The 26,007-nt window shown below is 40.5% G+C and overlaps 1 protein-coding gene across 8 annotated transcripts in view; it reads left to right on the plus strand.

Annotated features, from left to right (window-relative positions):
* ARL15 (ARF like GTPase 15) overlaps window positions 1-26,007 on the plus strand; it is a 301,461-nt gene that overhangs the window by 187,802 nt on the left and 87,652 nt on the right. For 2 of the 8 annotated variants that reach the window (XR_012904919.1, XR_012904920.1), the window contains exon 7: window positions 22,631-25,721. The exons of the other annotated variants lie outside the window; for them this stretch is intronic. The gene's annotated coding sequence lies outside the window, so the exon portion shown is untranslated. The remainder of the gene's footprint in view (window positions 1-22,630; window positions 25,722-26,007) is intronic. 8 annotated transcript variants of the gene reach the window in all.

Below are 26,007 nucleotides of genomic sequence, written 5' to 3' on the forward strand. Positions count from 1 at the left end.
AAATGTGGAGAGCTGCCTTAGATTTCTGTGGATATTCTCTGAAATGGAGTTAGTGAAATTACTTCTCGGAAAGCTCTCTATGATTACTGCTAGAGTCAGGAAAATGCACTGATTGGAGTTCTAATTTTTCTTGGCAGCCTCTGGGAGGACAATTGAAGGTGGAAAACCATCATCATTAGTACTTTTTAAAAACAATTTTTTGGTGGATAAGATGAGCTCAACAGTCCTAATTTTGTAGCCACAATAAGCCTATGTTGTGTTTGCAAATCTTGGTATATAATAACATAAGGTGGCCAAAGTCTGTAAGGGCAATCATTGGGAGAGCGGGGGGAGAGGCATTATTAGTGTTAAACTAATCTAGTTTGCTGTCATCCAGCATCATTGCAAATACAGGTGTCATGTGATGTGATGGGCAGCCTGCGAAAAGCTAATGGACTCTGATCTTGGTTAATTAGTGCAAGTAAATCTTATAATGAAGCTTTGAAGAGAGCACCTGAAATAGATAAAAGCTGAGGCTTTACTCAGTGTCAGGGTCTTGATGTTAATTATTGAGTCCTATGACCCAAGAGAAGAAGGCTCACCGATAAAGAGGTTCTGTACTAGGAAATTTGACTAAATGGTATTTTTGCACTTTGTGAATCATATCACCTATCTTCTTTATGCTATTGATACATTTCAACATATATAGGTAATATAAAAATTAACAGAACAAAAACTGGAAAGATGCAAGTGATGCTATGCTGTCCTTTAGACTCAGTTTTAAGAAAATAATCCCATTTTTCTAATGCAACTCAGATTTTCAGATTAGTTCCCTGGAATTTTCGATTAATACAATGAATAAGTAAAGGTGTGTCACTTGATCTTCTGCCACTGAAAATTAGAGATTTACCTGTGCCACAAAATTCATAGGCATTAGTATCTTAGATTTTGAGTGAAGTCCATCTCTAATATTAAAAATTAAAAAAAATATGGAATGAGTCAAAATTATTTGCAAATTGAGGTCTCAATCAACCGTTGTTCCTTCCTTTTCCTGTATTATTTGTTACTGTTTAAGTCTCTAAACTGCTTGTTCCAAGTTTTATAAATGTCAACTACCATGTGAACATCAAGGTTTCCTTAATATGGTACAATAACTAAAAATCAGTAACCATTGAGAATTTGACATTTTAAAACCTCTATTTTTAATATCTATTATGTAGAAAATTATATGTCAAACTTACCTGAGGTAAATTCAGAAGAATTTGATGAGTGAGATTTTCCAGAAATGTAACAAGTCTGGGGGGATACATCCTGGGTTTTAGAATATGAACTGAAAAGATGGTAGGTCAACTACACTCTGGAAATACCTGATACATATTGTGTGCTGCCCTTGACCTAGTGATTTGAAACGGAAATTTCTTTTCTTTCTCTAGTGCCTTATTTATCAGGGTTTAATTGGTGCGCACCAGACTGCAAAAGATTAACCCTGTGGTTCTGAAGTGAAAAATATTGACAGTGGCATTCTGTTCAGACTCAAGCTTTTGCTAAAAGGGACTGACTTCGTTAGATTACAGCTGTACATATCTGGTATTTTAGATTGATGTAGCTGCAGTTTTGTCAAAGATTTAAGGATTTCCTATTTTTGAAAACATTTCAAAGGTTTTTAGTGTGCTGTAAAAAGTTTTTATTAATTTTTATTTCTGAATTAAATAGTTACAGATTCTGGATGGTTTAAAGGTATTTTTATACAGCTGTCAGGTAATATAAAGAGTTGTATTACCATTGGCCACTAAACTCTTGCCTACAAATTCAGCTGTTCTACAAGCACAATGGTCTCAGTTTCAGAAGGGAGAAGCAAAAGTAAATCATTACACCTTATAACAGCAGAAGAATTCTGTAAATAAAAAACGACTGAGGAAAGTTGGGTTAAAATTCTTGATCTTTCTGAATAATTAAAGACATTTTGTTTATTTGGTCAAGAATTGGAGAAGATAAGCTTTAAAAGCCAAGCATGTATTTAATGAAAAATGATCTTAATGGGCACAAATCAATCATTTTTTTTTTATATTTATAGAAGATAGTTTTATCCTCAAAACTGACCATCTGGCACATTCAAAATAAATCTTACCAGAGCATTTTAAAAATAATTTTGGTGGTTATGATTTCAATAATAATGGGAGGCAATATGCAAATTAATCTGGATAAAGTAGAAGCATAAGCAAGGAAGGGAATATATAGTGCGATGCAGGTTTTTTTTTTTTTTAAAAAAAAGGTGGAGGAAAGAAAAATATGCCTTTAGTAATGTTTTGATATGCAAAAGGATGCTTTGTGATCTACCTATTTTGGATCTCTTTCTTGCTTTCTCTGTACTGGGCACTGTCTGAGAGTGGAAGAAGTTTGTTCCTGCTCTAGCTGGCTTTGATTAAGGCTTTTTCTATACTGGCATTTTTGTTTAAAACTTTTGTTGCTCAGGGATGTGCACCTTATAATGTTATGGCTATCTAAAGTAGGCTTTTTCTGGGGGGGTGGGCGTTTATTGCAACACTCAGTCCCACAGACAGTTAATGTGGTAGAGGTTATTGACTACTCCTTTTTAGCTCTATCGCTAGTTCAGCTCCATATTGCTGGTTTATTTTTTTTTAAAAAAATTCCAGCTCCTCAGATCAAGAGGATTGGTTTGTAAGAGATCCACTTTTTGTTCCAACAATAATTGAAAATACTTCACACCCGTAGTAGCAGAAAGCAATGATAAAGAATCAGGTGCTGTGCAGGGCTTTGTTGGAGAGAGCCCAGGCAAGTGAACTTGTTCTACTGCTACTATAGAGAGAGCAAAGCCAGCGTCAGAGTAAGTACACCACTTTATATGTGCTGAACTATGCATGGCTGCAAATTCTGTTAATCTTCTTACCAAAACCTGTAGGTTTAATGCTCACTATTCAAATTTGATCTACTCAAATTGCGTATTTTATTTCGAAATAACCCACTATTCCAAAACATCCCTTGCTACTTGTGGAATGAGGTTTACAGGGACATCAGAATAGTGAGCCTGTTATATTTCAAAATAATGGGTGTAACCCCCTTTTCCTCCCTGGGTTACTTGGGAGCAGGTCACACTCACATGTGTGCCTGGGCGCCCAATGTTTTTAACATAAAAGGAGATTCTGAGTACCTCAGTGGTGATGTTGTTTAGTTGGGGATTCCCTATCCACCCCCTGCTGCAGTCCCTTGCTCCTAAAGGAATATTCAATGGCAGTGCCTCCACCTGGCTGGCCCTGTACACACACTTAATGGTGTGCGTTGGGAGCCTCCAGGAATAACCTTATTCCGGTAATAATCTGGATCTAATGCCAAAAACAACAATAACTAATATACATCTAACTGATGAAATTAGAAGTAACACACCTTTATTTAACAACTTAAAGACGTAGGGTTTAACAGATTTAAAGTGAATACAATCAATTAACAAACTGCACAGAAATAAAGGAAACTTATCTAACTAGCATTTACACTGCCACCTTTTATCCCACTCCAGAATGTGCACTCCTCTGGATTCACTTGCTTTCGTGGGCGTGCTTGAAGGTCTGCAGTTAGAGTGGAGACACCACTATACAGATTCTGTGTGTGTTAGTCTAAGCTGAGCAGCCAGCTGAAAAATCCTTCTGCTATTGAAGCAGGCCCTTCTCAGCCACAGGCACAGCCAGAGTCTCTCCCCTCCAGGGACAATCACCAGCAGCCTCTGAAGCAACCTGCTGGATCCAAACCCCAGCAGGCTCTCAACAGCAGGCTCTTGGTCCAGCAGCAGCTCCTGAACTGGAAAAAGGCTCCACATTACCAATCTGGATTCTAGATCCAAAAATGGAGCTCACCAACTCTCTGCCTGCATAGCCTGGAAGAGCCACCGTTCCGTCCTTTTTCCCAAGGTTTATGGGAGTTGTAGTTTCTAGGGCTAGATTGGAGCACAAGGGATCCTTCCAATAAAAGTCAGAGGCTCCTTTAGTAAGGGGATTATACTAGCTTGCTGTGAAGACATGGGATATCCGTTTCAGGATACTCCAGTACAATGGAGTCCAGATTAACCAACACCTGGTAATCCGACACTCCGCTTTATCCGACCCTGCAGCTCCCGGGGACTTCTCTAGGAGAAGCCGCTGCTGCCGGGACGATTCCAGGCGGCGGCGGCAGCAGCAGCAGCAGCAGCAGCAGCAGCTTCTCCTAGAGAGCAAGGGAACAACTGATGCCGCTCCTGGGGGGGACATCCCCTGCAGGAGCGGCATCAGTTGTTCTCTTGCTCACTAGGAGAAGCTGCTGCTGCTGTCTCTCCTGCCTGGAAGCGTTCTGGCAGCAGTGGCAGCAGCAGCAGCAGCAGCTTCTCCTAGAGAGCAACTGAACAGCTGATGCTGCTCTGTGGGGACTTCGTCCCCGACAAGAGCGGCATCAGCTGTTCTGTTGCTCTCTACAGTAGAGTCTGTATCATCCGACACATTTGGTAATCTGACCATGTGTCAGTCCCGTTTAGGTCACATGCTAGGGACTCTACTATATCCCAAAATAGCATTGCAGTGTAGACGTAGTCTATGGGTGCAGTGCTGTTTCCTTCACCTCATTAGCCCTCTATCTGCTAATATTTTGTGAAGGCAACAAACATCAAACCTAAACACATTTAAAATGTTCATCCTACTATTTTCTCTGCTTGTACTTAGAATTCTGATTTTTCCCTTCTTTCTATGCTCCTTGAAATTTAGATTTTCATCCTATTGATTCTGTGTTTATCCAAACAAAGGTCCTAATTCAGATATTTCAGAATATGCATTCTAATTTCAAAGATACTTGAGTTTATCCTTTCTAATTAGCATACAGAAAGGGGATATTTTAATGAGACTTGGCTGTAGATTATAAATGACATAAACTATCTTTAAAGCTGCAAAAGACAATGACAGTATTTGAATCTGAGCTCTAAACAAAACCATTCAAATAGTCTGGTCTTTGTGTAGATTAATATAAGCAAGAGTTAAGTCTTTAGTGTAATGTAGCACCAGATAGACGTAAACATGCTATGATTTCAGTGCTAGACATTGCCTTAAGGCAGAAGAAATTACAGTCATGCAGAGGATATGTAGCTGCTGCTATTTTGGTGTTTGATTTCTTTGTTGTCACATAGTTGAAATCCATCCAGACAAGGAGGGGAGTGTAAACTAACATGGGAAGAAAATTACCTGCACATGGAGGGTGCAGAGGTGAAGGACGGCTCTTTAACTGTGGGAGGCTCCCAAGGGAAATAATGGAAGCCTCAAAACTTAAGACCTTTAAAACTAGCGAGGCAAATCACTAAAATAAAAATACTATAGGGAGTAATCCCACAACAGCAAGATGAAGATGATCACATATGACATTCTTATGTATCTAACTTTTCTCATTTGGACTGGCATCTCTGGTTTCCCTTGTTCCTGGATAAATTGGTGTCACCTTGCTATTGCTGGTCTTTGCTCATCAGGTGAGCTGCTTTCTTTGCTCTTGAGTCATTCTTCATAGCTGAAAGTTATCTCCATACTCTGTGTGACACTATGATAGACTAAACCGGGTTGGAGAACCAAAGCTTGCCTGGATGCGGCCCCTGAGGCTCAGGGCTCACCCTCATCACTGGGGAGCCTGTGCTGGTGCCCCAGCCCTCTCCCGTGAGGATAGGGCATGCAAAATCATCTAGCCTGGGCCTGACTGATTTTTCTGTAGGTCAGCAGCTCCTGACCCAAAAAAGGTTCCCTACCCCTGGACTAAGCTATTGTTAGTCAATGTGAAGCTTATGTCAATGATCAGCTGGATGTAGCTGCTTTATTTTTGAGCATATTGAACAAATGAGTGTTTTTAGTATCTGGGTTTTTTTTTTTAAAAAAAGCCAAAATTTCCCTATGCCTAATCAATAGTGGGAGAAGGTTAGGGCTGCTGTATTGAGTGAAGTTAGAAATGGCATTAAAATTATGTGTGGTGCTTAATATATTTTATTTCATTGGCCTACTAAAAAGTAAAATGAAGTGATAGTGAGTTAGTTTACCTAGCTCATTGGCTAAAGGCCATGAAAGGTTGTAAGTGTCTATTTAACAAAGCAGAATTTAAACTAACTAATCTGTAAATATTATCATCTGTAAATGTTTTTCTGACATTTATATTGCCAGATAATATCCTCATTGCTGATAATGAGGACAGTTTTCCTAAGACACAAGGTTAACTGACTTATACGCTGTCTCACTTGTTTATTTTTTTCCCATCCTTTAGCATTAGGTTCTTCAAGGTATATGTTATTTGACCAGAATATTTTGTTGGCTGACTTATAGGAAATCAAAAGTTGATTGAGTGTTCTCTGCACTAACTGGCAAGTGTTGTAATAACAGGAGCTAAATAAAGTCCAGAATCCAGTGAAGAAACCCACTCCAGTGGGAACAACTGTAAAAACTAAAACCTTTCACTTCTCCCTTGTTGTCATAATGCTGTTTAGACATCTTTCCTTTGTTGCAACAGGTGTGTAGTTAAATTGAATTATGACAGGAGGAATAAAATTCTCTTTTTTTGAAAAATATATCCCGTCAACTATAGTACAAACTCTGCCATGTGCTCTTTTTTGAATTAGTCTCCACTTATAAAAAAAAATTAAATATTATACTGCTTCAGTACAGTATTTGCTCTGTCAAAGTACGAGGTAGTCTCAAGTAACAGAGGTTCAAGATGAAGGGCAAAATATACTGTTGTCTTTGACTACCTGTTTAGTTAACTGCACTCTTACAAAATGTGCAGGATACACACAATTAATGTAATACAACATATGATTTTAAAATAGACAAGAATAAACCAGTACCATCCGTGTGAGGGAAACAGCACTCCTGCAGTCTCATTATCCTATTCAAACTAAACACAGATTATAGAAAGTCTATGGGCTTGTCGAAGGGTGTGCTTTTCCTCAATGCCACCTGTTGGTCCAGCATGACTGTAACACCCTACCTCAATTTCCTTTTCCAGGTGACTTGGAATAATCCATAAAGACCAATGCCCAATAACAAAATCTTATTGGAGACTGGATTATTACATAAAATCAACCCAAAGTAAAATCAGCACAAAGTATGGCCCAATCTTCCACTGCGCAGAACCCTTCCTCCCTAAGATCTGTCTGGCTCCAAGCCTCTCTGCTGATCGTTATCACCCAGACCCTGCTGATAATCTCTCCTCTTGAGGTCAGGGAATTGTACCAGTCTCTTTGGGCCTTTGTTTGCTAGACTCTCATGCCGTTCCTCCAGCAGGTTCCCTAGTAGTTGTATCCTTCCTATGCCTTTTCAGCTGCAGCAGCTGTTCAGTCACATATTCAGTGCACCCTGCTCAGTGTTAAAGGGGCCAGTCATCCAGTGACAGAGCTCCAAATGGAACTATCATCATTGCCACAGCCTTCTCCCAAAAGAAGAAGATGAAGTCGCTTTTAAACAAGGGTCTGGAATGTTTTAGGGAGACATTAACATGCTCAATTATGTCAATTAGTAGGACCAAGTATCCAACTTGTAGGTCTCTGGACAAAACTCTTCATTTGCATAATCACTTCATGGCGCTCTTTCGAAAAAGCACTATTTCAAAAGTGAAACTGCAGTCTAGACGCTGTTCTTTCAAAAATAGAAGCCTTTTTCAAAAGATCCTATGAAGCTTGGCTTCTATTTTCGAAAGAACCGTGTCTAGACTGCGGTTTCACTTTCAAAATAGTGCTTTTTCATAAGAGTAGCATGATGCGATTATGCAAATGAAGTGCGGGAAAGTCAAACCCCAGCTTCATTTGCAATTTCAAAGTGTCTAATTTATATCCCTGTGTCGAAAGAGGGATGTAGTCTAGACACACCCTTAGGGTATGTCTACACTACCACCCTAGTTCGAACTAGGGTGGTTAATGTAGGCATTCGAAGTTGCAAATGAAGCCCGGGATTTAAATATCCCGGGCTTCATTTGCATTTTGCTGGGATCCTCGTGGAACGAGGTGTACCGGTAGTTCAAATTAGAAAGCCTAATTCGAACTACCTACTCCGTGCCGCGTGTAGCCGTGGGCATGGAGTACGCACTAACGGGGATTTAAAAATGGCGGCGCCCGGCAAGATGCAAATGAAGCCCGGGATATTTAAATCCCAGGCTTCATTTGCAACTTCAAATGCCTACATTAACCACCCTAGTTCGAACTAGGGTGGTAGTGTAGACATACCCTTAGAGGTTTGTCGAAGGTCTCAGTGGAAGTATGTGGCAGAGCAGGGAATTGAATTTGGGTTTCCAAGTGTGATGTCTATAACCATTGGTCATGCTTTCTCCCTTAAGTAAGCCTGGCTTAAAAGTAATATTTGTTTTCCTTTTGTTGTAAAGACTAGAAGAAATAAGCAATGATTAATATATATACAGAGTGCTATTTAACTAACTAGTTTGATGTACGGTACTCATAGCTTCAACATAAATACTTATCTGCCTGTAATTTGGGTTAATATTCTATTCAGTTAATCCTGCATGTTATATCATCAAGGTAGGCTGTAAGCCACCAGCAAGAAATAGTAAAGATACAGTCATTTGTTTGTAAAATGCATATATCTTCTGATGAATCTAAATTGAAATGTGTATACTAGAAAGTAGTATTCCCTGAATGTAAACTGAATGCTTGGGTGGCCTCCCAGGAGAGATCAAAATGCCACCCAGCTGATTAGCAGAACACGCACAGTGCCCACAGCCGGCAACATGTGTTTCTACTTGTGGTGCACATCTGCACGTGTCTCAGTGCACATACAAAAATTATTCTGCACATAGATGGAAAAAATAGAGGGAACATAGCTAGAAAGGTCAGGTCAGATTAGATCAGCAAATATTTTTAGCAATTTTATTGTTTTTTGCTTGCCAAATAGACTTCACAGTAGCTTTCTTTTCAGAGCGTAAACTTGCTCACTCTAAGTTTATGGCAAGTGAAAGATCCTGGGATTTTGCCAGGGTTGCCTTTCTTGTTCCTTCAGGTTTAGGGCTCTCTTGCTTCAGCTCTTCACTTCTGAGTGTCCAGTCAACTGAACGATGGCTACTCGTTGTGGACTGTATGAAAATGAATAAAGATGTGAATGTCATACTTGTTGGACATTAAAGGTAGATTCTTCATGAAGTCTGAGAATACCACTGTAGTTAAAAATACTTTCAAGGGTTTTGTAAATGATTAAAAATGTCTTTTTTTTATTATTATTCTAGCAAAGCCCAGAGCAATTGTTTATACTCATGGAATGTGAATTTATTTTACTGTGCCAAGATATCCATGGACTCTTTTGACTCAGATTAACTTTTTACCAGATTTCTAAAACTGTTGAGAGGCAGATCAGTAAAACCAATTATACTGGCTAAGTTATGGTATTATACTTATATTTGCTCAGATAGTATCCCCTTAGATAGCATGAAATAGTGTATACCAGTCGCTTCTCTTTTTTCAGAGAAGTACTTTCACTATCAGATGCTAAGAATTTGAAAAACACATCATTTTACACGTAACTGGTCAAAAATTCTGACTTCCAATACTAATGACCAGCAAAGATTAATTTGATTCAGAAGAATTATTATATATCTCTTATTTGAAGCTATCAAAATGTCAGAGTCACTTTTAATTCTTCTAAAAAAAGAAAGCAAGAGATGGTAGGCAGGCTTTGTATCTGGTAAATAAATAGATGCTTGGTATTATACTATGGTGAAGCTGTTGGATAGCCTGGTGCCCACTCCTTTGAACAGACCTAGATCTAAAACTCATCTTAAATTGTTAGTGGGATTCAAAAAAGAATATGTTTTGACACACATTTTTTATGTCATTGTATAAATATATATTAACTTTTTCTGCTAGCTGTCCTATTTTAGTTTGAGATGCCAATTTAGCAATTCTGTTGATGTTCTAAGATACCATCTCAATTACTATTATCAGCCTACTGCAATAAGGCTATCATTTAATTGTGAGTGGAAAACAATTTTGAATATATGTTATAAAACTAGAAAGATGTCATTAATAATATCCTTCAAATACTATGAAACGTGATTGTGGAAATATCTCAACTTATGCAGAAGTGTGTTTTCCCATTTTTATGGATAATTTAAAACTGTTTTTCAATTGGCGTGATTATTAAGGTGGAGTCCTTTAAAATCATGCTGAATGTATTCAGCTGTTGCTTTGGGAATTTAGCAATAAGTGTATTTCATTAAGCAAAAAGAACAGCTTCTTTGATTTAATATCAGAGTAAAATTATTTTCTTAATATTAAGCTAATGCCTGCATTGCTGCAGAAATCTCCATTGTGGTTTTTCAGAGATATTTAGGGTGCAAAATGCAAATATTCGTGTATATGTTACAGAAAAATGTTAGTGTAATTTTTCTGATCTTTATGAATACGAAATGTAAAATATTGCACATTTCAAGAAAGCTGGCAACTGAAAATTAAGGAATGAAAGGGGGAAAAGTGTCAATTTAAAAAACATGGTTTATATTGAGCTAGAACTTAATCCAGGTGTCAGATCCTGTAAATATTTAAACATCTGAGTAACTTTTTTTTTTTGTATCGGAAGCTTCGGGGGTAACTGAGTTAGTCTGTACAGGATAAACTTAAAAACAACAAATGGTCTGGTAGCACTTTATAGACTAAATGTTTTGTTAGTCTATAAAGTGCTACCAGACCTTTTTTTTGTATGCGAGTAGTCAGACAAGCTTTAGGACTATGAGCAAATAAACTCATATGTAGGATAAAATCATAGTTTGAAAGATCGCCAGAGAAGGTAATACAGGTTGAACCTCTGTGGTCCTGCAGGGCCATGGATTTTGCTGGACTGGAGAGCTGAGTGCTGGACCGGAGAGGGGTTGGTTGCAGAAGCTCTGGGACAACCATAGTCACAGCAGCCCAGGTGCGCTCAGGATAACAGAGCACTGGTAACGTGGGGCAGTGGAGCCGTGGCAGCCCGGGGTAGTGGAGTCCTGGCAGCTCCAGGGCAGCAAAACCACGGCAGCCCCAGTGGCCCTGTGGAGTGGAGCCACAGCTGCTGTGGCACCCTTGTCACATGAAAGTCATATGTGGGTCCTGCAGTTTAGTAGGCCTGAGATGGAAATTTCCATTCCTGCTGTACCCAGCTTAGAAGAGCCTGGGACTCTGCAAGCCCAAACAGCAGCTGGGCTTTTATCAGCTTTAAGCCGTGCCTTGAGCTGGAAAACTACTGAGCAGTAAGCAAGTTTTACCTCGGTCTCAGCCCATGAAAGTGATTAAAAATGGCATTGAGCCAGGTACATGCACACCTCGTAAACAACTGTAGTATAAGATCACTGGGAATCCTGCCACTCTGTGAGTCTTACCAGGGACCCAGACCTTGAATGGTGCCCTGGGTCCCCAGCTGGAGCCAGGTCCAGTACGGTCTGGTGTGAAGTGACCGGAATGGGACTCCTCGCAGACCTAAAGGGACGAAAGCATTTCCAAGTGCCTGTTACTCTTTTAGGCATTGCACTGCCTATGCTTATTGGCGTCTTAGGGTACGTCTAGACTACATGCCTCTGGCGACAGAGGCATGTAGATTAGGCTACCGGACATAGTAAAATGAAGCGGCGATTTAAATAATCGCCGCTTCATTTAAATTTACATGGCTGCCGCGCTGAGCCGACAAACAGCTGATCAGCTGTTTGTCGGCTCAGCGCCATAGTCTGGACGCTCCCCTGCCGACATCAAAGGTATTTGTCGACCACCCAGGTATGCCTCATTCCAGGCGCGGCAGCCATGTAAATTTAAATGAAGCGGCGATTATTTAAATCGCCGCTTCATTTTACTATGTCCAGTAGCCTAATCTACATGCCTCTGTCGTCAGAGACATGTAGTCTAGACGTACCCTTACTTTGCAGTAGCTGTGTAACCATCTGGCAGTATTAAGCCTGTAATAGTAGTGATGTAGTAAGATTAATAAAAGCAACTATCTATCCGTAATCGACTCTGTCTTCAAATGAACCACAACCCTGTTGGGCCCTGCCTCTGAGAAGCTGCAGTGTCCCCGGGACAAGAGAGCCCAGCAGTCCTGGGGAGTGGAGCTTCGGTGGCCCCAGAGCTACAGCAGTTCCAGCACCTCGGAGCTGTGACAATCCCAGTGCCTGAGAACTATGTAGCTCTGGGGCTGTGGAGCCATAGTGGCCTCGGGACAGTGGATTTCCGGTGGTCTTGGGGCATTGGAATCACGGCAGCCCCAGCACCATTGGAAGCGGAGCACGACAACTGAGCTGCAGTGGTGGAGATTGGCTGACAGAGCTGGGAGGAGGTGGCCTGGGGACAGGCAAGCTCTGCTAGGTCTGCTGATGGACCCTGGGAGAGCTGGGAGTCCCATCAGCAGAGCGATGTAACTGACCTCCCCTGGTCTGGCAAACTCCTTAATTCAGGACCAGTTAGAGCCTGTATGTCTTTTTTTAATCCTCAGGCACATGAATAGTGCTTGATAGATAATAAGAATATTTTTTAGTATGACATACCAGCACTACTTTGAGAGAGACTATCAATTTTTGAGAAATAAGCTTTATTTTTCAGAAAAATAAATAGCTTTTAGCTAGGGCTATCAATTAACACGCATTAATGCCTGAGTTAACACAGAGCACAATTAATGTGTTAATTTTTTTAATGTGTTAATTGCAGGCGTTTCCTCTGTGCTGCCCCTTTGAAACGCCTGCCACTGTGTTTCAAAGAGGCAGCGCCTGGGGTCAGCTGTATGGCACTGCCCCTTTCAAGCTGGGGACTGCAGCTGATCCTGGGCTCCCACGGCACTTCTCCTTTGAAATACAGGGGCGACATTTTCAAGGGGCAGCTGCATTGAGCCTGGGGTCAGCTGAGGACTCCAGCTGATCCCAGGCTTCCGTAGTGCTGCCCCTTTGATACGCCATCGCAGCGATTCAAAGGGGGCAGTGCACATAATTAATCATGATTAATTTTTTTAATTACTTGACAGCTTTATAATGTAAGTTGAAAGCTAGCATCTTTGGGGCAAAGGAGATGGTAGAGGACACAATGAGAACAGTGAGTAGGAAGATGCTAGGGTTGTATAAAGCCTTAGAGGGAAAGTTAAGAACTCCCAGACGTGCGTATGTGTGAGTTAGCAGATGAACTCACAGGGTTAACATGATCAGAATGGGTTGGGAATATGATTTTAGCTGCAGTTTTGAATGGGTCTGATCTGGGATAGGAGGAGTTTTGGGATGATCTGAGAACAATTGTCCAAATGTGGAAAAATTGGCATGGACATGTGACTCTCCGGGCCCAGAAGAGAATTCAAATATAGGAAATGTTATGGGAAAAGTGTCAAGATTTAGATACAGCCTGTTTTTAAGAATGAGGATAAGAAATTGTGGAAAAGCAGTATGATATATACATGCTATATATTATTTTTAGACTGATAGACTCCGTAGGATACTTGTCTTTAAAGGTGTCCCTGCAGAGAAAGTGTCTCTCTTTTGCTGCTTTATTATGTTTATAGATGGGATGAAAGAGGGTTTTGGTTTTTTTCCAAAAGCCTATTTTTCTTCTCTGTATCTTTGGTTTAAGCAAAAGTATGTCTGGAAGCCTAGAGAACTAGTTGGATTGACATTGCAGGGAAACAAGTTCCTTTGAAACTTAATTTAAAAGATTGCCTGTAGAACTGTTTTCTTTTTCATTGTTCTTATACACATATTTAACGCTGACTCTTTATATACTGAACAGAAAAAGCTCCTTTTAAAAATACAAAGTCTGTCTCATCATGTGTGTGGAAGTTCCTACTCTAACGCTTTAGTCCTCCAGAGAAGAGAAAAGACAAGCTTTAATATTCCCAGTACTTCTAAGTTAATCAAGTAGGCGAAAATAAAAAGAAATGTCAAAATTTCTCTAAAACTGTCTGGGCCTGCTGTATAAATAATAAGAGTAAAGAATTTTTCTTTCTTTGCTAGTCACTTTTAGCAGTGTGAAGGTCATAAAATGAAAATTGGCTGGTTTGGGATCCAACAGTTTATGTTGTTGTATAATCACTTTTATTGGCTGTGCTATTTAGATAGTGTGGAATATTCCCCTTGTCCCTTCAGTTTTGAAATATGTTCATCCATTTTTTGTAAAGAAGTTGGGACATGCTGTAGTTGTAAGAGACAGTAACTGAAAAATTAGGACACATTAGTTACAGTAACTGGAATACAGGAAGTTCCTTTTGTACATACTTTAAAATGCAAAGCAATAGTATTTCAACATCCATGTGACAATTTGATTTAGTACTTAGTTGTAACTTCTGGAGGGACATATCCATTTAAAACAAATAATTTGGACAATTTGACAAAAAATGTTCAGAAATTAACCAAATTAGTTCTGGCTTCCATTTGAAGAGACTATAGATATCATCCCTTTTTTTTCACCTGACTACCTAATTAATCTTAAATTATCATTAACCAATGCTTTTTCCTACAGTTATGCTGTTGAAGCAGAACAGAATGTTGCCCTTTCGCTCACCCTTGCAGTTCCTGTTCCAGTCTGGGTAAACATTGAACAGGACTTTGTGTTTGATCTGTATAAGTCTCTACTTCTAGTATCTATCAGTTTGGCTTTAGAATTAATACAGGAGCTGAAAAAATACAGCTGCTTACAAAATGCAGTTTGTTTGCTCATCTGTATGATGAGAGGAAGATGTATATGTGGTAGGATGCTACTGTGTGGTAGTCTCCTTTCTGTTGTCCCTGGCCTGTCTGTACTGTGAGGGGGAGAGAAGTATTGTACCTGACTGTAGTTACGAACAAGAATCAGAATTGTTCTGTGAGGCTTCTTTTCCAAAGTATTAATCTATTCCGAACATATTCTGTGTAAAAGCCATTGTTAGCACAATTAACTTCCAAGGGTTGACACCTCAGGATTGTCCCATTCATCAGCTTTCTTCTACATGAACAACATTCTTGTCTTTGTAATAAGACGTGTTCAGATTTGAACTTTTGTACCATGGTAAAATGTTGGGAAATACATTGTTTCTTCCACTTGTTTTTTTGGCTTAATTTTTTCAAATTTGCATGTTAATGTCATACATAAGGTGCTTCTCTACCTAGAAAAAGCATCTTGAAATGTTTATTCTTACCTATCCTCTTGGTTTTAGGAGAATGACTCTTCACATATGGCTAAATTTGCAATCAGACCAGGAACTTCAGTGAATTAAAATCTTGATGTCTTATTGTACTTAAGCATTTTATGTACATGAATATCTATGTACTGTCATTGTACTTGTGTTGGTTCCAGAACAATGAGGGACATGGCATTATCTTTTATTGGATCAACTTCTGTTGGTGAGAGACTAGCTTTCAAAAGCTTTTCTCTCTCTCACCAATAGAAGTTGGCCCAATAAAAGGTATTATTAGTTCATACACCTTGTCTCTCGAATTATATCTAGGCACACAGATTAATTCTGTCACTGCATAAGTAAATCTAGTGTAATCCATGCCGAGACAGTTAAGAATTGTCAACATACTGCATTATTGATTATAGTATTTAGTCTTTCTTTGGCTTTCAGTATGTAGAATACAGTCTACTTAGGTTTAAATGCTCATTATTGTGCCTTTATACATCCAGTTTAGCAAAACAATAGTTTGATTTTAAAACTCCAAAAAACTAGAGATTGCTGTTAAGCATGTGATTGAAGATCTGTTTTCTAGCCAGAGCTTCAATACAAAAACATGCATGAACAGATTCTTCTAGATGTTATATGTGTATTTTATCAGCCCCTTAACAATGTTCTCTTTAGAGAACAAGTATATTTTACACTCAAATTGTAATCTCAAATATTTTAAGATTTCAGATATCCTAAAGTTCATTATCAGCTGTTTGTGAGGGTGTTTTCTCTAAGACATATAACAAAGAAATAGTAGTGAAACAACAATGTAAATTTCATTTTGATGTTGCTAAAGTCAATAGGTAAACAGAATTTTAAATATATAGTTATTTCCCCAGCATGCCTGATGTAAATCTTGTAGTTTTTCTTGATCACACAGGCTCTCTTTCCTACAGAAAATATGGACAACCTTCAGAGCCCCATAAACTATTGAAAGCTCTGGAGATTGGCTGCACCAGGTTTTGCCTTTTGTGGAGATGGGTCGTGCGGCGGAAACTAAGGGTACATCTAGACTACATGCCTCTGTCGCCAGAGGCATGTAGATTAGGCTACCAGACATAGTAAAATGAAGCGGCAATTTAAATAATCGCCGCTTCATTTAAATTTACATGGCTGCCGCGCTGAGCACACGTTGTAGCAATGTTGCTTTTCAAGAAGAAAAGCAACACATATCCCAGCAGCTTAGGTTCCCAGTTAGAGGGTACGTCTAGACTACATGCCTCTGTCGCCAGAGGTATGTAGATTAGGCTATCAGACATAGTAAAATGAAGCGGCAATTTAAATAATTGCCGCTTCATTTAAGTTTACATGGCTACCGCGCTGAGCCGACAAACAGCTGATCAGCTGTTTGTCAGCTCAGCGCGATAGTCTGGACGCGCGGGTGTCAACATCAAAGGTATTTGTCGACCACCCTCCTGGAATGAGGTTTACCTGGATGGTCGACAAATACCTTTGATGTTGACCCCCGCGCGTCCAGGCTATTGCGCTGAGCCGACAAACAGCTGATCAGCTGTTTGTCGGCTCAGCGCGGTAGCCATGTAAATTTAAATGAAGCGGCAATTATTTAAATTGCCGCTTCATTTTACTATGTCTGATAGCCTAATCTACATACCTCTGGCGACAGAGGCATGTGGTCTAGATGTACCCTCTAACTGGGAACCTAAGTTGCTGGGATATGTGTTGCTTTTCTTCTTGAAAAGCAACATTGCTACAACGTGTGCTGGACCTAAAATGTACATCTAACTGTACATAAACTGTTTACATATACTAAAAATAAAATCAAAACCCTACCCAAAGAAAACATATCACTATGAACACAATTCTCTCTCTCTTTGTCTGTGTGTGTCTCTCTCTCTCTCTGTCTCAGGGAGAGTTGTGTGTACAACAGAGGCAAGAGAAAACAACACAAGCATGAGAGAAGTTAGTTATGTCATTTAATGTGCTACTTGAAATCACTCAGATAGTAACGTGATAAGGCCAGTATAGGAACCGAGAGAGAATAGAACTGAATCCTTGTCTCAATCTCTTGGGCTACATAGACTGGTTAAAGTCACTAAATATTTGCGCGTTAGTATCACCCATGCAAGATAGGGAAAAGTAAAAATGTTAATAAGTAAATGGCAGGAATGGAGGGAGTCTCTAGATGGATTGTTCATTATTTTCTCTTCAACTAAATTCTGGGAGATGCTAGAGTTGTATCGTGATTAGTTGAAAATTTCTTCAGGCTTGGTTGACCTAATATCACTCAGGAAGAAACCCTGGGACGTCAAGGAAATCCAAGCCTTGTAAGTATTAATAACATTATTATGTATTGTATCTTCTGGTGTTATTTCCCTGAAGTTGTTTGACATATCTAGTTGCAGCTATGGGGAGCAAACATTTGAAGCAAAATTAGCAGTACACAGGTGTTGTTTAATGACTTTTGGGCTGAATAGGGCACTTAAAGCTTACTGTTGTGAAAACATTGTTTTTTCAGTTGCGTATATTTGCATACAATGGCAAACTAACTTGATGAGTTGAAAGTCAGACATTGCAAAATCACATTTTGCAACATGATAATGCTGAAATTGTGGTATGTTTCCTCTATGTGGCCTGGATTATTTTAGATCCAGTAGCATATAATGACAAAAGTACCCTCTATTTTAATTTCAGGGAGTTAGTCATGCAAGTTTTGCTTTTCATTTGTTATATGTCATCTTAGAAACCTTGGGATTCACGCACACATGTCGGAAGAGTTTGGGAATGCAGAGGAATGTTGCGGGCAGAGGAAGGGAATGGAGATATTAATCTGAATAGAAGTAAAACCAAAGAAGATCAGGTCCTTAAAGATATACTAGGAAATGGTTTTCGTAGATGAAAGGAGTCATATCAAACTTTTAGCATTCTATATTTAATTATTTGGTTAGCACATATTCTTGAAATGTGCAGTAAATAGTGAATGTAGACTTGCTGGTATTCATAGCAGACACATCTAAACATAATTAATCCCCCTTTGGCAAATACCATATTGTGTAGTTGATCTAAATGTACTCTTTGCTATAGAGCCTCAGGGATTACACCTGAATTTCATTAAGAAAGTTTAAGTAATACCCAGAGGAATCTACCATTCAGAATTGCTTCAAACTGGTTATGACAAGATGAGATGTAGCTTTGCTCTCTTACCACAGTTTTATTGTTGGCTGTTTTGTAAGATATTTAGTTGCACTTACTGTCAATAAGATACTGTGTGTAAATACTGCAAGAGGAAGTGAAGACTATTCTCTTATGCTAGTATTTTCAAGGTACAATATATTTCATAATCATTCCTGTCAATATAAGTCAGATTTAAGTGAATAAAAAAGAGGTGAACATTGCAGGCATAAAAACCAGTTATGAGAGCCTGGATAGATGTCCAAAACTGCATACGTTTTATCCAAGCTTGTTAGAATGAGCTGTCTAAACCCTTTCTCCTTAAACTCTCTCCCCGTCATTTTATTATGTACTATTTCTGTTGGCAAAGTCTATCTCTAGCTTTTGTAGATAATATAGCATATTATGATATTGTAAATATCATGCACAGATATAAGAATGGCCATACACTGTCAGATCAAAGGTCCATCTAGCCCATTATCAGTGGCCAATATCAGATGCCCCAGAGGGAGGGTTCACAACAGGCAATCCTCATGTGATCCCTCCCCTGTCACCCAATGCAGAGAAACAGAGGCTAGGGACACCATTTTTACCCTTTCTGGCTAATAGCCATTGATGGACTTAACCTCCATGAATCTATCTAGCTCTTTTTTGAATCCTGTTAAGGAGTTCCACAGGTTGACTGTGCTTTGAGTGAAGAGAATCTTCCGTTTGTTTTAAACCTGCTACCTATTAATTTAATTTGGTGAGCCCTACTGTGGGAATAAATAAATAACTTTTCCTTATTTACTTTTTCCACACCAGTCATGATTTTATAGACCATTATCATATCTCCCCTTTGTCTCCTCTTTTCATAGAATCATAGACTACTAGGACTGAAAGGATTCTCGAGAGGTCATAGCGTCCAGTCCCCTGCCCTCATGGCAAGACCAAATACTGTCTAGACCATCCCTGATAGACATTTATCTAACCTACTCTTAAATATCTCCAGAGATGGAGATTCTACAACCTCCCTGGGCAATTTATTCCAGTGTTTGACTACCCTGACAGTTAGGAACTTTTTCCTAATGTCCAACCTAAACCTCCCTTGCTGCAGTTTAAGCCCATTGCTTCTTGTTCTATCCCTAGATGCCAAGGTGAACAAGTTTTCTCCCTCCTCTTTATGACACCCTTTTAGATATCTGAAAACTGCTATCATGTCCCCCCTCAATCTTCTCTTTTCTAAACTAAACAAACCTAATTCCTTCAGCCTTCCCTCATAGGTCATTAGAGTGAGGTTCTGGAATGGCCTTCCAAGGGAAGTAGTGGGGGCAAAAGATCTAGCTGGCTTCAAGATTAAACTAGATGGGTTTATGAAGGGGATGGTTCGATGAGATAACATGATCTTGGTAACTAATTGACCATTAATTATCAGTGGTAAATAGGTCAATGGAGGGATGATAGGAGTTACTATAGAGAACTTTCTGGGTGTCAGGCTGGTGAGTCTTGCCCACATGCTCAGGGTTTAGCTGATTGCCATATATGGGGTTGGGAAGGAATTTTCCTCCAGGGTAGATTGGCAGAGGCCCTGGAGGTTTTTCGCCTTCCTCTGTATCATGGGGTACAGGTCACAGCTGGAGGATTCTCTGCATCTTGGGGTCTTCAAACTACTTGAAGGCTTCAATATCTGAGATATAGGTGAAAGGATTATTCTAGGAGGAGGTGGGTGAGATTCTGTGGCCTGCATTGTGCAGGGGGTCAGACTAGATGATCATAATGGTCCCTTCTGACCTAAAGTCTATGAGTCTATGTTCTCTAGACCTTTAATCATTCTCATTGCTCTTCTCTGGATCCTCTCCAATTTCTCCACATCTTTCTTGAAATGCAGTGCCCAGAACTGAACACAATACTCCAATTGAGGCCTAACCAGCGCAGACTAGAGTGAAAGAATGACTTCTTGTGTCTTGCTCACAATACACCTGTTAATGCATCCCAGAATCATGTTTGCTTTCTTTGCAATGGCATCACACTGCTGACTCATATTCAACTTGTGGTCCACTATAACCCCTAAATCCATTTCTGCTGTACTCCTTCCCAGACAGTCGCTTCCCATTCTGTATGTATGAAACTGATTGTTCCTTCCTAAGTGGAGCACTTTGCATTTGTCTTTATTAAACTTAATCCTGTTTACCTCAGACCATTTCTCCAATTTATCCAGGTCATTTTGAATTATGACCCTATCCTGCAGATTAGTCGCAACCCCTCCCAGCTTGGTATCATCTGCAAACTTAATAAGTGTACTTTCTATACCAATATTTAAATCGTTGATGAAGATATTGAACAGAGCTGGTCCCAAAACAGACCTCTGTGGAATCCCACTTGCTATGCCTTTCCAGCAGGATTGTGAACCATTAATAACTACTCTCTGAGTACGGTTATCCAGCCAGTTATGCACCCACCTTATAGTAGCCCCATCTAAGTTGTATTTATCTAGTTTATTGATAAGAATATCATGCAAGACCGTATCAAACGCCTTACCAAAGTCTAGGTATACCACATCCACCGCTTCTCCCTTATCCACAAGACTCGTTATCCTATTAAAGAAAGCTGTCAGATTGGTTTGACATGATTTGTTCTTTACAAATCTATGCTGGCTGTTCCCTATCACCTTGCCACTTTGCAAGTGTTTACAGACGATTTCCTTAATTACTTACTCCATTATCTTCCCTGGCACAAGTTAAACTAACTGGCCTGTAGTTTCCTGGGTTGTTCTTATTTCCCTTTTTATAAATGGGCACTATATTTGCCCTTTTCCAGTCCTCTGGAATCTCTCCTGTCTCCCATGGTTTTCCAAAGATGATAGCTAGAGTCTCAGATACCTCCTCTATCAGCTCCTTGGGTATTCTAGGATGCATTTCATCAGGCCCTGGTGACTTGCAGGCATCTAACTTTTCTAGGTGATTTTTAACTTGTTCTTTTTTTAATTACCTTCTGAAACTACCCCCTTCCCACTAGCATTCACCATGTTAGGTGTTCCTTCGGACTTGTCGGTGAAGACTGAATCAAAGAAGTCATTGAGCATCTCTGCCATTTCCAAGTTTGTTTCTCGCGCCTCAGGGTATGTCTACACTACCACCCTAGTTTGAACTAGGATGGTAATGTAGGCAACCGGAGTTGCAAATGAAGCCCGGGATTTGAATTTCCCGGGCTTCATTTGCATATTGCCGGGCACCGCCATTTTTAAATGTCCCGCTAGTGCACGAGGAGTAACGGTAGTTCGGAATAGGAAGCCTAATCCGAAGTACCTAGTCCGTGCTGCATGTAGCCGCGCAGCACGGAGTCCGCACTAGCTGACATTTAAAAATGGCGGCGCCCGGCAATATGCAAATGAAGCCCAGGAAATTCAAATCCCGGGCTTCATTTGCAACTCCGGTTGCCTACATTACCACCCTAGTTCGAACTAGGGTGGTAGTGTAGACATACCCTCACTGACCAGTGGGCCTACCCTCTCTTTGGTCTTCTTCTTGCTTCTCATGTATTTATAAAAAGTCTTCTTGTTTCCCTTTATTCCGGTAGCTAGTTTGAGCTCATTATGTGCCTTTGCTTTTCTAATCTTGCCCCTGCATTCCTGTGCTGTTTGCCTATATTCATCCTTTGTAATTTGTCCTACTTTCCATTTTTTATGTGACTCCTTTTTTTATTTTTAGATCATGCAAGATCTCGTGGTTAAGCCAAGGCGGTCTTTTGCCATATTTTCTATCTTTCCGGCACATTGGAATAGCTTGCTTTTCTAAGCTGAAAAGTCCAAGTCTTTTTATCTCTCTTCATATGGGACCCATTCCGAGATGAGACGACCACATCTGTACACAGTATTCAAGATGTGGATATACCATGGTTTTATATAGAAGTAATAAGATATTTTCTGTCTTATTTTCTGTCCCTTTTTTAATGACTCCTAACATTCTATTTCTTTTTTTCATGCCGCTGCACAGAGTGGATGTTTTCAGAGAACTATCCACAATGACACCAAGATCTCTCTTTTGAGTAGTTGTAGCCAAATTAGTCCCCAGCATATTGTGTATATAGTTGGGATGTTATCCAATGTGCATTAATTTATATTTATCAACATTACATTTCATTTGCCATTTTGTTGTCTAATCACTTAGTTTGGTGAGATCTTTTTGAAACTCTTCAGTCTGCTTTGGTCTTAACTATCTTGAGCACTTTGGTATCATCTGCAAATTTTGCCATCTCACTTTTCACCCATTTTAATAGATCATTTATAAATAAATTGAATATGATGGACAGACTCTTGGGGAACTGACTCTTAGGGGACCCCACTAGTTACCTCTCTCTACTCGGAAAACTTACCATTTATTCCTACTATTTATTTCCTGTCTTTTAACCAGTTATCAGTCCACAAAAGGACCTTCCCTCTTATCCCATGACAACTTACTTTACTTAAGAGCCTTTGGTGAGGGACCTTGTTAAAGACTTTCTGGAAATGTAAGTATACTACATTCACTGTATCCCCCCTTGTCCACATGTTTGACGACCCCCTCAAAGAACAGGCAAATTAGTAAGGCATGATTTCCCTTTACAGAAACCATGTTGACTTTCCCCAACAAATTATATTCATCCATGTGTCTGACAATTTTATTCTTTACTATAGTTTCAACTAATTTTCCCGGTGCAATGTTAGACTTACCAGTCTGTAATTGCTAGAATCACCTCCAGAGCCCTTTCAAAATATTGGTGTCATGTTAGCTATCTTTCAATCATTAGGTACAGAAGCTGATTTAAAGGATAGATTACAAACCATAGTTAATAGTTCTGCAGTTTCCCATTTGAGTTCTTTCAAAACTCTTGGGTGAATGCCATCTGGTCCCAGTGACTTGTTACTGTTAAATTTATGAATTTGTTCCAAAACCTCTTCTAATGACACCTGAAGTATGAGGTTTAACCAGTTAACCAGCCCTTGCCAGTTAACTCCAGCGGCAGCCCAACGCATTTCCATCAGAACAGGGTGGGATGAGGCTGGTGGGCCAGGGGACGGCGACCCCAGCTGCTGCAGGACCAGTGGAGGAATCCTGCAGCTCCAGCAGTGCCAGGCGGCGGGACCTACGTTAAAACCATTAATTAGCTAAGTACTATCCTTTCATCGGTTAACCATTTTAACATCCCTGGAAGGAGGTGAAGCTTCCTCTTGGGAAGACCTTGCCTCTTCTAAATGAGGCCTGAATCCACTTTCTACTCTCAACATCCCCATGGATCTGGCTTGAGGGAGGGAGTGGGAGCTGAGAGCTCTGCCACGGCGTAAGCTCCAAGCCTGGAACCCCTCCTCCACTGAGCCTATTCTACCCATGGCCTCACCTGTTCCCTATTCCATTCTACCCCTTCCCCATGGCGAGTCCTGTTCTGCTCCAAACCTTATCACCCCAACTCTGTCCTTCTGCTTCTTCTCAACGTCCTGCCACTACTTGTTCCTGCAGCCCTAACACAGTAAAAGTGCTGTGCTTCCTCCAGGAGTGAGAGTTCCTCAGCCCTGGGCCCATGGGGCAGGGGAGATTTTTCTAGGGGCTCCAAATCTGCAGCTTCCCCCTTCCCAGAGACATGAGGAGGCTTAATCTCTCCTAGCTGTCCCTACACCTATTCATATTAAACTGCATAGAACTCTGTTTTTTCTGTTTCCAAATTATGGTCATGGCTGATGTTGGGATTCAGACATGTAATTCTAACTACTCTATATGTGGAATTTTTTTTTTTAAAAAAACAGTGAATGGTTCTGCAGCACCTTAGCAACTAACAAAAAATGTAGATGGAATCATGAACTTTCATGTTCACAGCCCACTTCTTGGGATGAATGGAGTTTAAGGATCCAGGGTACAATAAATAGCAGAGAAAGAGAGAGGATGGGGAGAGATAGAGAAGGAAAAAAATTGGGAAAAATATTTCCAATGAGTGTGTCCATGCTAAATGAGGCTAATAGAGTGGGCTATAAGTAATCTAAGTACCCGGTGCTTAGCTTTTTATGTCATTAGGGTAGTGGCATGAGATCACTTTTTGAATATAAGCGCAATCTGAGATCTACCTCAAACCCAAATACCCTTCCCCTGTCTCCTTTGTGCTCCTTTCCCCACCTCTCCCTGAGGCCCTACCCCTGCTCATTTCATTTTTCCTCCTCCCCCATCCTCACTCACTTTCACCAAGCTAGAGCAGAGGGTTGGGGTTAAAGAATTTAGAGTGTAAGGAGCTCTGAGCTGAGCGTGGGGCAGGCAGTTGGGTTGTGGGAGGGGCTTCTAGGTGCAGGCTCTGGGAGGGTGTTCAGATGCATGGGGCTCAGGGTTAGGGCAGAGGCTTGAGGTATAGGAGGCGGTTCATGATTTGGGTAGGGGTTCAGGATGTGGACTCTAGTTGGGCACTGTTTACCTCAGGTGGCTTCTGGATGATGGTGCGGTGGGGCTAATGCAGGTTCACCTCTGCCCTAGCCCTGCACTACTCTCAAAAGCAGCTAACAAACTTGCTGTATTCCTATTCCTGTTGTGCCCCCTCCCTGCTCTGTGGAGATAAGATACAGGGTGGGAGAAGGGGGCACCTTGACAATCAGCACTGTTCTCTCCCTTCCCTGCCCTGCCCTGGGGGAACAGGTCCAAGGCAAAGGGCCAGATATGCCAAGCATTGGGAGGAGTAACAGCTGAAGTGCTGACACTTGACCAGTTATGATCACCTGTCAGAGGCTCCAAGATCTACCAGTAGATCCCGATCTACTGGTTGGTGACCACTGCTTTAGAGTGTGGAATGTAGCGGCCCAGCCAGTTAAGGTCTTTGTTTAAACCGCTATTCAAGGTGTCAAACTTGTAAATGAAACCAAGTTCTGCAGCTTCTCTCTCCAGCTGATTTTTGAAATTGCTTTGTAATAATATAGTCTGTATGTTTCAAACCTGAAGCTAATGATATTAAGCTGTTCCTAATCAAGAGAGCTTTTAAGGAAGTGTATTTGTGTTAAGTATATAAACCTTTTAACCATTTTTGAGTTCTATTGAAGAGTTTTTAATTAATGTTCTATTATTAAAACTCATAAAATATAACCAAGCACATACATAAGTTACCTAGGTGCAAATAAACCTGTGATCTATGTTCAGTCCATAATGGTTAACAGCCAAATGGATGTCTTCTCTTATTAGCACTATTTCTTTTGCCTTCAACTTCCTCCTATACTAGGGGTGAGCAAAATCAGGAAGTGGCCCACCAAGCACTTCTCTCTAGCCTGCCCAGCTGATGAGCAGAGTGTGTTCAGCTGCCCTCTCCCACTTTGCTTCATCCTGCAGCCGAATTGCTCCCAGGATTCTCCTGCTATCTGTGAAGAGTGTAAGGGGGCATTGGAGGGCAGAGGGGAGTGCTGAAGTCAGGGTGTCCTCCTGCCACTGTACCCCATCTCTGTAGAGCAGAATTGGGGAGAGGTGGAGACAAGTGGAACTGCTCCAGTCTGAAGCATGGATGGTAAGTGACTCAGTGGAGTGCCTGTCTTAAAAGGCAGTGCACTGTTTCTAGGATTTCAGTTCTCTCTCTCTCTCTCTCCCCATACCCGGTCACTACAGAGCGGGGAGAAGGGAGACGAGAGCAGGACGGCTTTTCCTGTCTTAGAGACAGTGGGTGGCTTCTCTCAGAAACTTACTGAGCTGCAGACAGCACACACACTCTTTGTCACTGTTGCAGACACCCAGTCTGTGACACACACGCACACACTCACTGTCATACCCACATTGCCATACACACTCCCAATCTC

This window comes from Pelodiscus sinensis, chromosome 6 (genome assembly GCF_049634645.1).
Source record: "Pelodiscus sinensis isolate JC-2024 chromosome 6, ASM4963464v1, whole genome shotgun sequence".
Classification (NCBI taxonomy): domain Eukaryota; kingdom Metazoa; phylum Chordata; order Testudines; family Trionychidae; genus Pelodiscus; species Pelodiscus sinensis.